A 13,342-nucleotide genomic window follows, 5' to 3' on the forward strand; every position below is an offset into this window, starting at 1 on the left:
TGTGCAAAGTAGATTTTGAGTTGCACAATCAACACATTAGTTGTCTTCTCACTGAATTGGGAAAATTCAGTGGACAATGACATTTTCATGGCACCATTCAATTAAGAGAGAAAAGTTTTACAAAAACTAGAAATACAGCAGCAGCTATCAAAATTCAGCATGGCTAGCCTTTCCCAGAGACCATTTCACAGATTGCTCAAAGATTTGATAAAAGAGGCTCACTAAGTCCCTTTTAAATAAGGGACGTTAATCCCACCCCAATGCAGAATGTTACGCAGAAGAATGCCCCTTTGGAAATATGCAGGCAATTGCAAGTTTAAAGAAACCATTTCACAAATTTTGCAAGACGCAAAGTATATCCCATTTATGAAAATTTAAAAACACATTCATCTTTTGATCATGCTTTTAATGTTACAAGTTAGATTAACTAAAACATTACATGAATGAAAGCAATAAAATTATAATATACAAGCAATGTACAAAAATATACAGCTAATTGCCCAGATTGCCTCTGCCAGTGAAGTCATTTATGAATAACTAACTTCTGACATATCTGGAAGGTTTTGAGAATGGAAATCCACAAATCACTACCAAAAAACTGATATAGAAAAGGTCCCTCGGAAAATATGGATTTATAAACTCATTTCTTGATGCACATGCAGAATTCCAGAAATCTGCTATGCTAAATTGTGACTCCATATCGTGGGATCGCCTGTATAAGGTTTAAAAAGCGCTAATTGTGTAATTTGCCCAAAATAATCATTGTTCACAGCCGCAGAGGTGGCAAGAATCTGTACTACTTTCACAGGCTTCAAAAATCAGAAGATCGGGAATATGTATTCACTCAGCTACTTCCATCAAACAAATCTTGAGGAAGATCACCGTTTGCTTAGATAACACGATTCCATTCTAAATATATGCACGGGCAACTTTTGGGCACAACTGATTTTTAAAAAACTGCTATTTACGAAAAACTAAGATATCAGTTGTACAAGTTATAATTTGTCACGGATGACATCAACAAGTGAACAGACAAAAATATTTTAAATTACAATTTAACGTCCTTGAACATAATTTGATGATGCATCGCAAAATACACCGACTCCACAGATCTGCTCACATTCATGCCGCTCCCTGCATAACCAAGTTCCCTATGAAATACAACAAAAAAAATTGTCAGTGTGGAACACAAACTTCAAATTGGAAATAACTTGCATCTTTGGAATTAATAGTCAAACAAATTTCAAAAGCTCACCACCGTGGGCTTCCTGTGACTAGTGGTGTGCTTCAGGGTTTCGTGCTGGGCCTATTACGGTGTGACATCTATATCAATTATTAAATGAGAACTTACATGGCCAGATTAACAAGTTTGCAGATGATATAAAAGTAGGTGGTTTTGCAGATTGTGAAGACATGCCAATTGTGTTGCATTGGTCTTTTTAGCTATTTACAATATACATTAATGACTGAGATGAAGGGATTAAAAGTAATATTTGTAAATTTGCAGATGACACAAAGCTGGGTGGCAGTGTCAACTGTGAGGAAGATGCTATGAGGCTGCAGGGTGACTTGGACAGGTTGTGTGAGTGGGCCGATGCAGATTAATGTGGATACATGAGGTTATCCACTTTGGTGGTAAGAATACGAAGGCATATTATTATCTGAATGGTGTCAAGTTAAGAAAAGGGGACGTACAACGAGATCTGGGTGTCCTAGTGCATCAGTCACTGAAAGAAAGCATGCACGTACAGCAGGCAGTGAAGAAAGCCAATGGAATGTTGGCCTTCATAACAAGAGAAGTTGAGAATAGGAGCAAAGAGGTCCTTCTGCAGTTATACAGGGCCCGAGTGAGACCGCACCTGGAGTGTAGGAAAATAACTGCAAATGCTGGTACAAATCGAAGGTATTTATTCACAAAATGCTGGAGTAACTCAGGTCAGGCAGCATCTCAGGAGAGAAAGAATGGGTGACATTTCGGGTCAAGACCCTTCTTCAGACTGATGTCAGGGGGGCAGGACAAAGGAAGGATATAGGTGGAGACAGGAAGATAGAGGGAGAACTGGGAAGGGGAGGGGAAGAGAGGGACAGAGGAACTATCTAAAGTTGGAGAAGTCAATGTTCATACTGCTGGGCTGCAAGCTGCCCAAGCGAAATATGGGGTGCTGTTCCTCCAATTTCCAGTGGACCTCACTATGGCACTGGAGGAGGCCCATGACAGAAAGGTCAGACTGGGAGTGGGAGTTGAAGTGCTCACCACCGGGAGATCAGGTTGGTGAAGGCGGACTTAGCGAAGGTGTTGAGTGAAACGATCGCCGAGCCTGCGTTTGGTTTCGCCGATGTAAAGAAGTTGACATCTAGAGCAGCGGATACAATAGATGAGGTGCAGGTGAACCTCTGTCTCACCTGGAAAGACTGGATGGAGTTCAGGAGGGAGGTACCAGAGGGACAGGTGTTGCATCTCCTGTGGTTTCAGGGGAAAGTGCCTGGGGATGGGGTGGTTTGGGTAGGAAGGGACGAGTGGACCAGGGAGTTACGGAGGGAACGGTCTCTGCGGAACGCAGAAAGGCGAGGGGATGGGAAGATGTGGCCAGTAGTGGGGTCCCGTTGGAGGTGACGGAAATGTTGGAGGATGATTTGTTGGATACGTTGGCTGATGGGGTGGAAGGTGAGGAGGGGGATTCTGTCCTTGTTACGAATGGGGGGGAGCAAGAGCAGAGGGATGTAGAAGAGACCCCAGTGAGAGCCTCATCTATAATGGAAGAGGGGAAGCCCCGTTTCCTGAAGAATGAAGACATCTCTGATGCCCTTGTGTGAAACACCTCATCCCAGGCGCAGATGCGGCGAAGACAGAGGAATTGGGCGTAGGGGATAGACTTTTTGCAGGAGACAGGGTGGGAAGAAGTGTAGTCCAGATAGCTGTGCGAGTCAGTGGGTTTATAGTAGATGTCAGTCACTAGTCTGTCTCCTGTGGTGGAGATGGTGAGGTCCAGAAACAGTAGGGGGATATCGGAGATAGTCCAAGTATATTTAAGAGCAGGACGGAAATTGGTAGTGAAGTGTATGAGATCAGTGAGTTCTGCATGGGTACAAGAGGTAGCACCAATGCAGTCGTCGATGTAGCGGAGGTAGAGTTCGGGGATGGGGCCAGTGTACGTCCGGAACAGGGATTGTTCGACGTACCCGACAAAGAGGCAGGCAGTGCCCATAGCCTCTGGTTTGGAAGAGTCAAAGGAGAAGTTGTTACGGGTAAGAACCAGATTAAGGGATTGGACACGTTGGAGGCAGGAAACATGTTCCCAATGTTGGGGGAGTCCAGAACCAGGGGCCACAGTTTAAGAATAAGGGGTAGGCCATTTAGAACAGAGATGAGGAAATACTTTTTCAGTCAGAGTTGTAAATCTGTGGAATTCTCTGTCTCAGAAGGCAGCGGAGGCCAATTCTCTGGATGCTTTAGAGCTAGATAGAGCTCTTAAAGATAGCGGAGTCAGGGGGTATGGGGAGAAGGCAGGAACGGGGTACTGATTCAGAATGATGAGCCATGATCACATTGAATGTTGGTGTTGGCTCGAAGGGCCGAATGGCCTACTCCTGCACCTATTGTCCATTGTTTTACGCATTTATTAAAAAAATGAAAAATTCATACCACATACCAACATGGCAATGAGAGCCTTTCACAGGATAAATATGTTCCTCACGACAGGATCCAAAGCAATGATAAGGCATTTGCTTTGTGTTTTAGCGAGAAACTGCTCTACCCTTCTGTGTTAGTCATCTAAGGCATAATAAGACTTAGATGGGCAATAATGAAGGGAGTGGTTCAAGGAATTCCAAGCATTTCAGACAATCCCCCATGTTTGTTCATACCTCATGACGTTTCCAGATTTTGATTCCGCAGTCTGTTTATTTCATAAATCTGCAAATAAGAATATAATTTAATCATTATAATAAAGAGTCAAAGGAGAAGTTGTTACGGGTAAGAACCAGCTCTGCTAGGCGGAGGAGTGTTAGTAGATGGGGATTGGCTGGTTGTACGGTCGAGGAAGAAACGGACGGCTTCAAAACTATCCCTGTGGGGGATGGGTGTAGAGTGACTGGACATCCATGATAAAGATGAGGGAGTGGGGACCTGGAAACCAGAAGTTATCGAGGAGACAGAGAGCATGTGAGGTGTCTTAGACGTAGGTGGGGAGGGATTTGACCAGGGGGGATAGGATGGAGTTGAGGTAGGTGGAAATATGTTTGGTGGGACATGAACAGGCAGAAACAATGGGTCTGCCGGGACAGTTCTGTTTATGGATTTTAGGTAGAAGGTAAAATCGGGCCGTGCTGGGCAACGATAAGTTTGGAAGCATTAGAGGGTAGAGCGCCGGAAATGGTGAGGTCCGTGATGGTGTTGGTGAGTAAGGTCTGGCGTTCGCCGGTGGGGTCATGGTCCAAGGATAAGTAGAAGGAGGTGTCTGAGAGTGTCACCTGGAGTACTGTGTACAGTTTTGGTCTCCAAATTTAAGGAAGGATATTCTTGCTATTGAGGGCGTGCAGCGTAGGTTCACTAGGTTAATTCCCAGAATGGCAGGACTGTCGTATGTTGAAAGACTAGGCTTGTATACACCGGAATTTAGATGGATGAGAGGGGATCTTATTGAAACATAAGATTAAGGGATTGGACACGTTGGAGGCAGGAAACATGTTCCCAATGTTGAGGAAGTCCAGAACCAGGGGCCAGTTTAAGAATAAGGGGTAGGCCATTTAGAACGGAGACGAGGAAATACTTTTTCAGTCAGAGTTGTAAATCTGTGGAATTCTCTGCCTCAGAAGGCAGCGGAGGCCAATTCTCTGGATGGTTTAGAGCTAGATAAAGCTCTTAAAGATAGCGGAGTCAGGGGGTATGGGGAGAAGGCAGGAATGGGGTACTGATTCAGAATGATGAGCCATGATCACATTGAATGTTGGTGCTGGCTCGAAGGGCCGAATGGCCTACTCCTGCACCTATTGTCCATTGTTTTTCGCATTTATTTAAAAAAATGTAAAATTCATACTCCACATACCATCATGGCAATGAGAGCCTTTTACAGGATAAATATATTCCTCACGACAGGATCCAAAGCAATGATAAGGCATTTGCTTTGTGTTTTAGCGAGAAACTGCTCTACCCTTCTGTGTTAGTCATCTAAGACATAATAAGACTTAGATGGGCAATAATGAAGGGAGGGGTTCAGGGAATTCCAAGCATTTCAGACAACCCCTCATGTTTGTTCTTACCTCATGACATGTTTCCAGATTTTGATTCCGCAGTCTGTTTATTTCATAACTCTGCAAATAAGAATATAATTTAATCATTATAATAAAGAGAAAAATCTTGCATAGAAATCTACATATTGCATTAATTACGACAGACAAGACTATCTTTGCGTTTCAGGCAACCATTTAGGACAGTCTATAACTATTGCCTAAACCCACAACATTGAATTTAAATTTCTCTATTGCAGAATTTTCCAGTTCCTCTTCAATTGCACCTCTTGTTTTTGACTCAGTTTAGTCCATTAAATAATGTTGGCTAAAGTCTTTAATTAACATGATATATTACTAATAGATTTAAAAGATTGACAATGCCACATCTGGGCACATCATTAGTTTTTTTTAAATTCAAGCCCCTTTCCAACATGTTCCAAAACCTGGAAGGACCTTTGCTTTGGATAAAGCTGTGACCTGCAATTGTCAATTATCCCTCTTGCACATTAAAGCCAAAAAGCAGCAATAAGGATCCTTTCCCCATTCCTCGTGCTGCAGTTTCAGAGTTATCAAATATAAACACAGGTAATTAATCACAAGAAAATACTCTACAAATTTCAGTCAACCCACCACCAAGTTCAAAACATCTGATTTATTTTATGGATGTCAGCATTTGAAATCTCTGGTATTCAGCAACAAAGTTGGGGTGATTGTGTCCAATAAACAAATTATAGTTAAAAGGTTGTGTGCCTCAGTTCCAAGTTGTTTGCTTTTTAACTATTCATGCAAGTTTTCCCCACTAGTAGAATATTGGGCAAGTTCTACATCAAGAATCACTATCGTAGTTCAGTGTGCACAACCGTAGGCAGGAAATTTGGGCGCAACTTTTCTATTTCACGTTAAGTTCCAACTGATCCCCAAAGCCCATTAACAAATGCCTTTTCTCCAGAGATGCTATCTGACCCTCTGAGTTACTCCAGCTTTTAAGTGTCAATCTTAAAAGTCTATACTACACAAGCAACATTTTCACTCTACGACACCCAATGCTTTGGAAGATGGTTGCCTCACAAAACAGAACCTGAACATATTTTCTCCAATCTTCAGATAACTGGAGTTAAGAATAAGAATTATTGCTCACGACAGGATCCAAAGCACCAACTGCACATTTGCTTTGGGTTTGAGAGAGAATATAATCTACCACCCTGTGTTAGTCACCTAAGACACTGACTGCCTTAAATGGATAATGAAGGGGAGGTAAGTAACAAAATATAAACACCCAATTCATAGAATTCTTACCGCTCCCTGCCTGGATAGCTCGCGTCACTGCCAGATGTATATCCATTCTCATTGTCTATTCTGCTTATTCAATTCATCTGCAATTAGAGAAAATAAATAAATAGATAAGTAATGTATGTATATATAACTACTAAATTTAGGACTAATAAGAGTTCACTTAGAAATATCTATGCGACTCTCCTATTTAAAATCTGCTAAAGATTTCAATCTAATTAATAGAAAGAAATGTGTCCCTCTATACAAGACCCAGAACAAACAGATTATCCCAGGTTAGAAAGAGATTTTTTTCTACCCTCTTGTGATGGCCATTTAAGACACTGACAGTCTAGATGGGCAAAGCTGAAAAAGGGTACGAACAATGATGCTTGATTAGCACTGGTGCTGTCATCCAACCCAATTTTCTTAAACACGTACAAAGTTAAATGAATTCAAGTTATGAACCGAATGGATGAATCGAATTAAAAGAATAAAAACTAGTTACAAAAGTTGCCTTTCTACTTTGATTATTGTGATCAAAGACAACCATAAAATCTGAACTTGTGGTTCATTTCACACAAAATAAGGGCGGCACAGTGGTGTAGCAAATTGAGCTGTTACCACAGTGCCCGGGACCCACATTCGATCCAGATCTATGGTGCGGCCTGCTGGACGTTTACACATTCCCCCGTGGCCGGTCTACACGTGCTCCGGTTTCCTTCCACATCAAAGACGCGTGGGTTTGTAGGTTAATTGGCCTCCATATGTTGTTCATAGTGTGTGGTTACAAAAGTGGAATTACAGAACTAGTGTGAAAGGGCAAGGGCTTATTTTTAATTTAGTTTGGAGATACAGCGTGGAAACAGGCCTTTCGGCCCACTGAGTCCGCACAGCGATCCCCACACATTAACACTATCCTACATATTCTAGGGACAATTTTACATTTACCAAAGCCAATTAACCTACAAACCTGTACGTCTTTGGAGTGTGGGAGGAAACTGATCTCAGAGAAAATGTACAATCAGCACCTGTAGTCAAGGATAGAACCCGGGTCCACTGCTCTGCAAGGCGGCCACTCTATCACTTCGCCACACATGCCGCTGTTGGCCAGAGAGCCTATTCCACGCTGTATCTTTTAATCAATCGTTCACTGTTTCCAACTTTTCCCTCTCCACAGTTCTCAGGATATTGCATTCCAAACCAATCTCTTCCCTCGATTTATTTATTGAAATCCCTCCAATTTAGTTTACAGTTCTACCAGTACTGAAATGGCATAAATTCAGCCATGTAAGAGCCAGAAGTGACCAGTTTATGACCACAATAACCATATTTCTATGTGCTCTTATACATCTTGTCTGCAGTGATATAAAAAAATTAAGTTCCATATCACAATATTGAACTTTAACCACAGCTAATGACTCAGCGGTTAAACTACATTCTATTTTTATAGAATTAAATCTTGCTGGGTATCAACATCCTCGTTATTCATTACCCTAGACCCACATAGGAAGACATTAAGCTCTGACTCGTCCGCAACACCCCCAGGCTCCAACACATGTGGCAGCGATGGAATTGGGTCACCATTAACCGCGGCCAGCGCCCAGGAGCGTGGAGTTAGTGAATCATCGTATGGGCTAACCTGGCGATCCAGGCAACATCTGTGGAGCGAATGGACCCCCCCTCCCCCAAATAGTTACTGTATGCACTTTGCACTTACTTGCAATTATCGTTGGCTGAGCTGCCCAACTCATTTACTCAATTTACAGTATCTGTAGTTCCTTTTGCGCCCAATGTTATTTTCCACCCGATTTTTGGCGGTGATCTGATTACACAGCGACGTAGACACGTGGCGCCGAAGGGCCGACTCCTGCACTCCCCCTCACCTCCTGCACCCCACCCCCTCTCCCTCCCCCCTACACTCTCTTCCTCCTCTCCCTTCCGTAACCCCATTACTCCCGAAACCCTTACTCTTGCACTCCCTCCCGCAACCATTTCATCCCTACACTTCCCCCACGCAGCCATCTTGCTCCTCACTCTGACCGGGACTCGTGCTCACCACCGTCAACGGTCACCGGGTGGCGTGGGCCGGTGAGGTGCGGCCCTGTCCTGCGCTGCCCTGCCCTGCCCTGAGTCATGGAGCTCACTTCGCCGACACCCGCCACGGACAAACGAGCGCGCAGAAAGAACCAAGCTCGTCACACAACTACCAACCGCCTCCTCCTCTGACGGCGGCGCGAGTGCGTCATTACGTCACCGCGCCCCCTCCCTCTGTCCTATCAGCGCCTTGCGAGCCCTCCTGTGCCGAATGCCCTATCACGGCCTTGTATGTTGGTCACATGGGCCTCCTCCAGCCGTCCAATCATGGCCTGGCGATCCCATCACGTGGCCTTCCTCCTGCGCCTGCCCATCACGTGTCCGGATCCGCTTGAGCTGTAAGTGTCGCCCAAAGCAACGAGGTCGACGCGGCTCAGCAGCCATTACTCAGATCTTCACATTTCCACTGGTCGTTGGCAATAGAAAAATACCAGACCGGTAGATGTACATCAATGGGAATCGAGTAATAGTTTAGGTTACGATAATAGGAAAAGGAAGATACTTAAACCACAATTTAAAAGAACACCCAGTCAGGCAGAGAACCCTTTAACTCCTCAATCTTCCATCTTAACTCCTCAAGGTAGACACAAAATGCTGGAGTACCTCAGCAGGACAGACAGCATCTCTGGAGAAAAGGGATGGGTGATGTTTCAGGTCGAGACTTGAGAAAATGTCTCAACCCGAACCTTCACCCATTCCTTCTCTCCAGAGATGCTGTCTGTGTCCATCTTCGGTTTAAAAGCTGAAGAAGGGTCTCCATTCGAAACGTCACCCATTCCTTCTCCTTAGATATGCTATCTGTCCAGCTGAGTTACTCCAGCATTTTGTGTCTATATCACCCACACTGACCTTTCTGTCCTTGGCTTCCTCCATTGTCAGAATGAGGCCACACGCAATTTGGAGGATCAGCACCTCATATTTCACTTGGGCAGCGGTATGAAAATTGATTTCTCTGACTTTAAGTAGCCCTTGAATTCTCTTTCTCCATCCCTCCCCACTGTAGTCATCCTACTAGTTTCACTGTTGTCCTGCTTAGTTTCATACTAGACCAAGTTGGGCCCAAACCTCTCATGCATTGGTGCAGCACCCTGTCCTCCCCCCCACCCCTCCTCCCCCTCCCCTCCCTTTAAACTTAAAAATGTGAATAACTTAAAAAATATAACACCGATTTCAATAAAACTACTTGCATTATCACTAAAGTGACAATGGTGAGTAAGATGGGCCTGAAATTGTCACGCTATCGTGAACTTTGGCTGAAGTTCAGTCACAAACAAGAGTTTTAGTATATAGATGTTGGTTTTACTGAAAGTAAGCAAGCAGGTACAGCAGGCAGTGAAGAAAGCTAATGGCATGTTGGCCTTCATGACAAGAGGAGTTGAGTATAGGAGCAAAGAGGTCCTTCTGCAGTATTACAGGGCCCTAGTGAGATCCCACCTGGAGTACTGTGTGCAGTTTCGGTCTCCAAATTTGAGGAAGGACATTCTTGCTATTGAGGGAGTGCAGCGTAGGTTCACTAGGTTCGTTCCCGGAATGGCGGGACTGTCGTATGTTGAAAAACTAGAGCGACTGGGCTTGTATACACTGGAATTTAGAAGGATGAGAAGGGATCTTATTGAAACATATAAGATTATTAAGGGATTGGACACACTGGAGGCAGGAAACATGTTCCCAATGTTGGGGGAGTCCAAACCAGGGGCCACAGTTTAAGAATAAGGGGTAAGCCATTTAGAACAGAGATGAGAACAGAGATCAGTGGAGGCCAATTCTCTGAATACATTCAAGAGAGAGCTAGATAGAGCTCTTAAAGATAGCGGAGTCAGGGGGTATGGGGAGAAAGCAGGAACGGGGTACTGATTGAGAATGATCAGCCATGATCACATTGAATGGCGGTGCTGGCTCGAAGGGCCGAATGGCCTACTCCTGCACCTATTGTCTATTATTGTCTATTTTTCAGTCAGAGAGTTGTAAATCTGTGGAATTCTCTGCCTCAGAAGGCAGTGGAAGCCAATTCTCTGGATGCTTTCAAGAGGGAGTTAGATAGAGCTCTTAATGATAGCAGAGTCATCTCTCTGGCTCCTCATACAGTCCTGACTCACCTGGAGAGACAGGGCACATACGTGAGGATGCTATTTATAGACTATAGCTCTGCCTTCAACACAGTCAACCCCACCAAGCTCACCTCCAAACACCACCAGCTAGGCCTCAGCTCGCATATATGCAATTGGAACCTGAATTTCCTGTCGGAGCGCCCTCAGGCAGTGAAAATGGGTCTCCACCTGTCCACCACCACCCTGAGTACCGGCACACCGCAGGGTTGTGTACTGAGCCCCATCCTCTACTCCCTCTTCACACATGACTGTGTCCCTGCATTCGCCACCAACACCATCGTCAAATTTGCGGATGACACAACGGTGATCGGGCTGATCTCCAACGGCAATGAATCAGCCTACAGAGCAGAGGTTCAGAACCTGGCGAGCTGGTGCTCAGAGAACAACCTGTCCCTAAACACTACTAAGACCAAGGACCTAATTATCAACTTCAGAAGGTCGCAGAATGAGGAATATGCTCCAGTCCTCATCAACGGGGACGAAGTGGTGAGAGTGTCCATCTTCAGGTTTCTGGGCACACACATTTCACAGGACCTCACATGGTCCACCAACACAGCTGCGCTTGTCAAAAAGGCACAGCAACGGCTGTTCATGAGAACACTAAAAAAGGTCGGTCTGCCACAACAGCTTCTGATGACCTTCTATCGTTGCACCACAGAGAGCATATTGACATACGGCATCTATGTGTGGTATTTCAGCTGCACGGCAGCGGACAGGAAAGCTCTTCAGTGGGTCGTCTGCAGAGCGCAGAGGATCATTGGGACTCAGCTGCCAGCCCTGGAGGACATCTACAACACAAGCTGCCTCAGGAAAGCCACCAGCATCTAGGACTCCACACACCCATGCCACCGTCTGTTTGAATCTGGCAGACGGTACAAGGCCTTCGACGCCCGCACCTCCAGACTAAGGAACAGCTTCATCCCTAGAGCTATAGCTGCTCTGAATCGGTCCTGCTGAGAGCCCGCCATGATCTGTCTTTGCCCCCAGGGTCATCTGGCACAACTGACCACCTGCATGAACCTTTTTTTGCACTTTACCTTGTTCCCCCTTTTTCTTTTTCCTTCCCCCCCCCCCCCTTGTTGTTTACATGTTCGCCGTGATTTATTTAAATATTTGATTTGATAGCATCGATATGGAAGCGACAATCAAAATCTCGTTGTACTTGTACAATGACAATAAAGGATATTGTATTGTGTGGGGTGAGGGCAGGAACGGGGTACTGATTGTGAATGATCAGCCATGATCACTTTCAATGGCGGTGCTGGCTCGAAGGGCCGAATGGCCTACTCATGCACTTATTGTCTATTGTTCCTGGTTCTTGGTCCTCTAAAATATTCCAAATGGAATTTAAACTGGAGGTGGCGGAGTATGGACTTAAGCAAGAAGGCTTCTTGGAGAAGAGCTGCCTTAAATTTAGTTGCGTCTGGTTGAATAACTATAGTAGGATGAAGACTTCCATGCTTTAATTGTGCGAGGGAAGAATGAATTGCTATGCACATCTGCCTTGTTAGCTGGTATCTCGAATTGAATCGAATGCCCTCGTCTACTCCTGATAGGTTTGGGTTTGATGTAGATGTGGTAATCTATGTCGAGCTGACCATTTAACATTTTGTAAAAACAGGTCAAACGTTGGACTTTACGTCTGTCTTGGAGAGTGTTCCACCCCAATGAATTTAGAAGTTCGGTAACACTCGCTTCTCTCTCATAGGTATTTGTAACAAAACGAGCTGCCTGTCTTTGGACACGTTCGATGGAAGAAATATTTTAAATTGTGTATGGGTCCCATGCTGCAACTGCGTAGTCCAAATGTGGTCTAACAAGGGTGAAGTATAACTTCTCCTTGATAGAAGTTGAACAATGATAAAAGTTGTGTCTCAGAAAATTTAGGGCACCTGTTGCTTTCACCGTTGCATGATGAGTCTAACCATTCCAACGTAGATCGTTCTGTAATTTGATGCCAAGATACTTGGTCTGTTTGGATTCTTCAATGGTGGCACCAAGGATATTATATGATGTTTCGCCTGGTTTCCTTCTCCTGGTGACACGCATGGTTTCACATTTGGAAGGATTGAACTGCATCCCCCATTGTTGTGACCACTCAACCATAGTATCAAGATCTTTTTGGAGAGCATCTTTATCATCAGCTGACTTAATTGGACAGTTCAGCAAACAATCATCAGCGAATAGTCTGGTCGTGCTTGTGACTTTTTCATGGATGTCATTAATGTAAAGCAAAAACAGATGAGGGCCCAGTACTGTGCCCTGAGGTGTACCCCTTAACACTGAATGCCAATCAGAACTTTTTCCATTCACACACACGTGCTGAAGACGTTTTGTCAGAAAACTGGAAATCCACTGTTTTGTGTTGGAACGAACACCGTAGAAGTCAAGCTTCCGAAGCAGTCTCTGGTGTGGGATGACTTAATTAGCCGGGTTGGTAGTTGAACCCTTCTTAAAGAGAGGAGTGATGTTAGCCTTCCTCCAATCCAGCGGAACATCACCTGAGTCAAGCGACTGTTGGAAAATGAACTGCAAAACAGGAGCCAGTTATCACCTTCTCAGCCAACAATAGTGGGCTCCACCTTTCCTTGATTATCGTTGCTGTCTTTCATTTGTCCTTTTGCATACCTTTCATTCAT

The 13,342-nt window shown here is 44.6% G+C and overlaps 1 long non-coding RNA gene and 3 other non-coding genes across 4 annotated transcripts; all 4 read right to left on the minus strand.

Moving 5' to 3' along the window:
- Window positions 1-391: 391 nt before the first annotated feature.
- Window positions 392-8,377, minus strand: LOC144593183 (uncharacterized). Its single transcript, XR_013547218.1, has 5 exons — window positions 8,219-8,377; window positions 6,526-6,602; window positions 5,260-5,310; window positions 3,865-3,913; window positions 392-1,151 (listed from the first exon to the last, which is right to left on the minus strand). It is a non-coding gene; the product is annotated as an uncharacterized LOC144593183 (long non-coding RNA).
- LOC144601319 (small nucleolar RNA SNORA26) lies at window positions 3,683-3,801 on the minus strand. The gene has a single exon (XR_013548290.1). It is a non-coding gene; the product is annotated as a small nucleolar RNA SNORA26 (small nucleolar RNA).
- LOC144601325 (small nucleolar RNA SNORA26) lies at window positions 5,078-5,196 on the minus strand. The gene has a single exon (XR_013548292.1). It is a non-coding gene; the product is annotated as a small nucleolar RNA SNORA26 (small nucleolar RNA).
- LOC144601331 (small nucleolar RNA SNORA26) lies at window positions 6,355-6,473 on the minus strand. The gene has a single exon (XR_013548293.1). It is a non-coding gene; the product is annotated as a small nucleolar RNA SNORA26 (small nucleolar RNA).
- Window positions 8,378-13,342: the final 4,965 nt, after the last annotated feature.

Source organism: Rhinoraja longicauda, chromosome 1 (genome assembly GCF_053455715.1).
Source record: "Rhinoraja longicauda isolate Sanriku21f chromosome 1, sRhiLon1.1, whole genome shotgun sequence".
NCBI classification, from domain to species: Eukaryota; Metazoa; Chordata; class Chondrichthyes; order Rajiformes; family Arhynchobatidae; genus Rhinoraja; species Rhinoraja longicauda.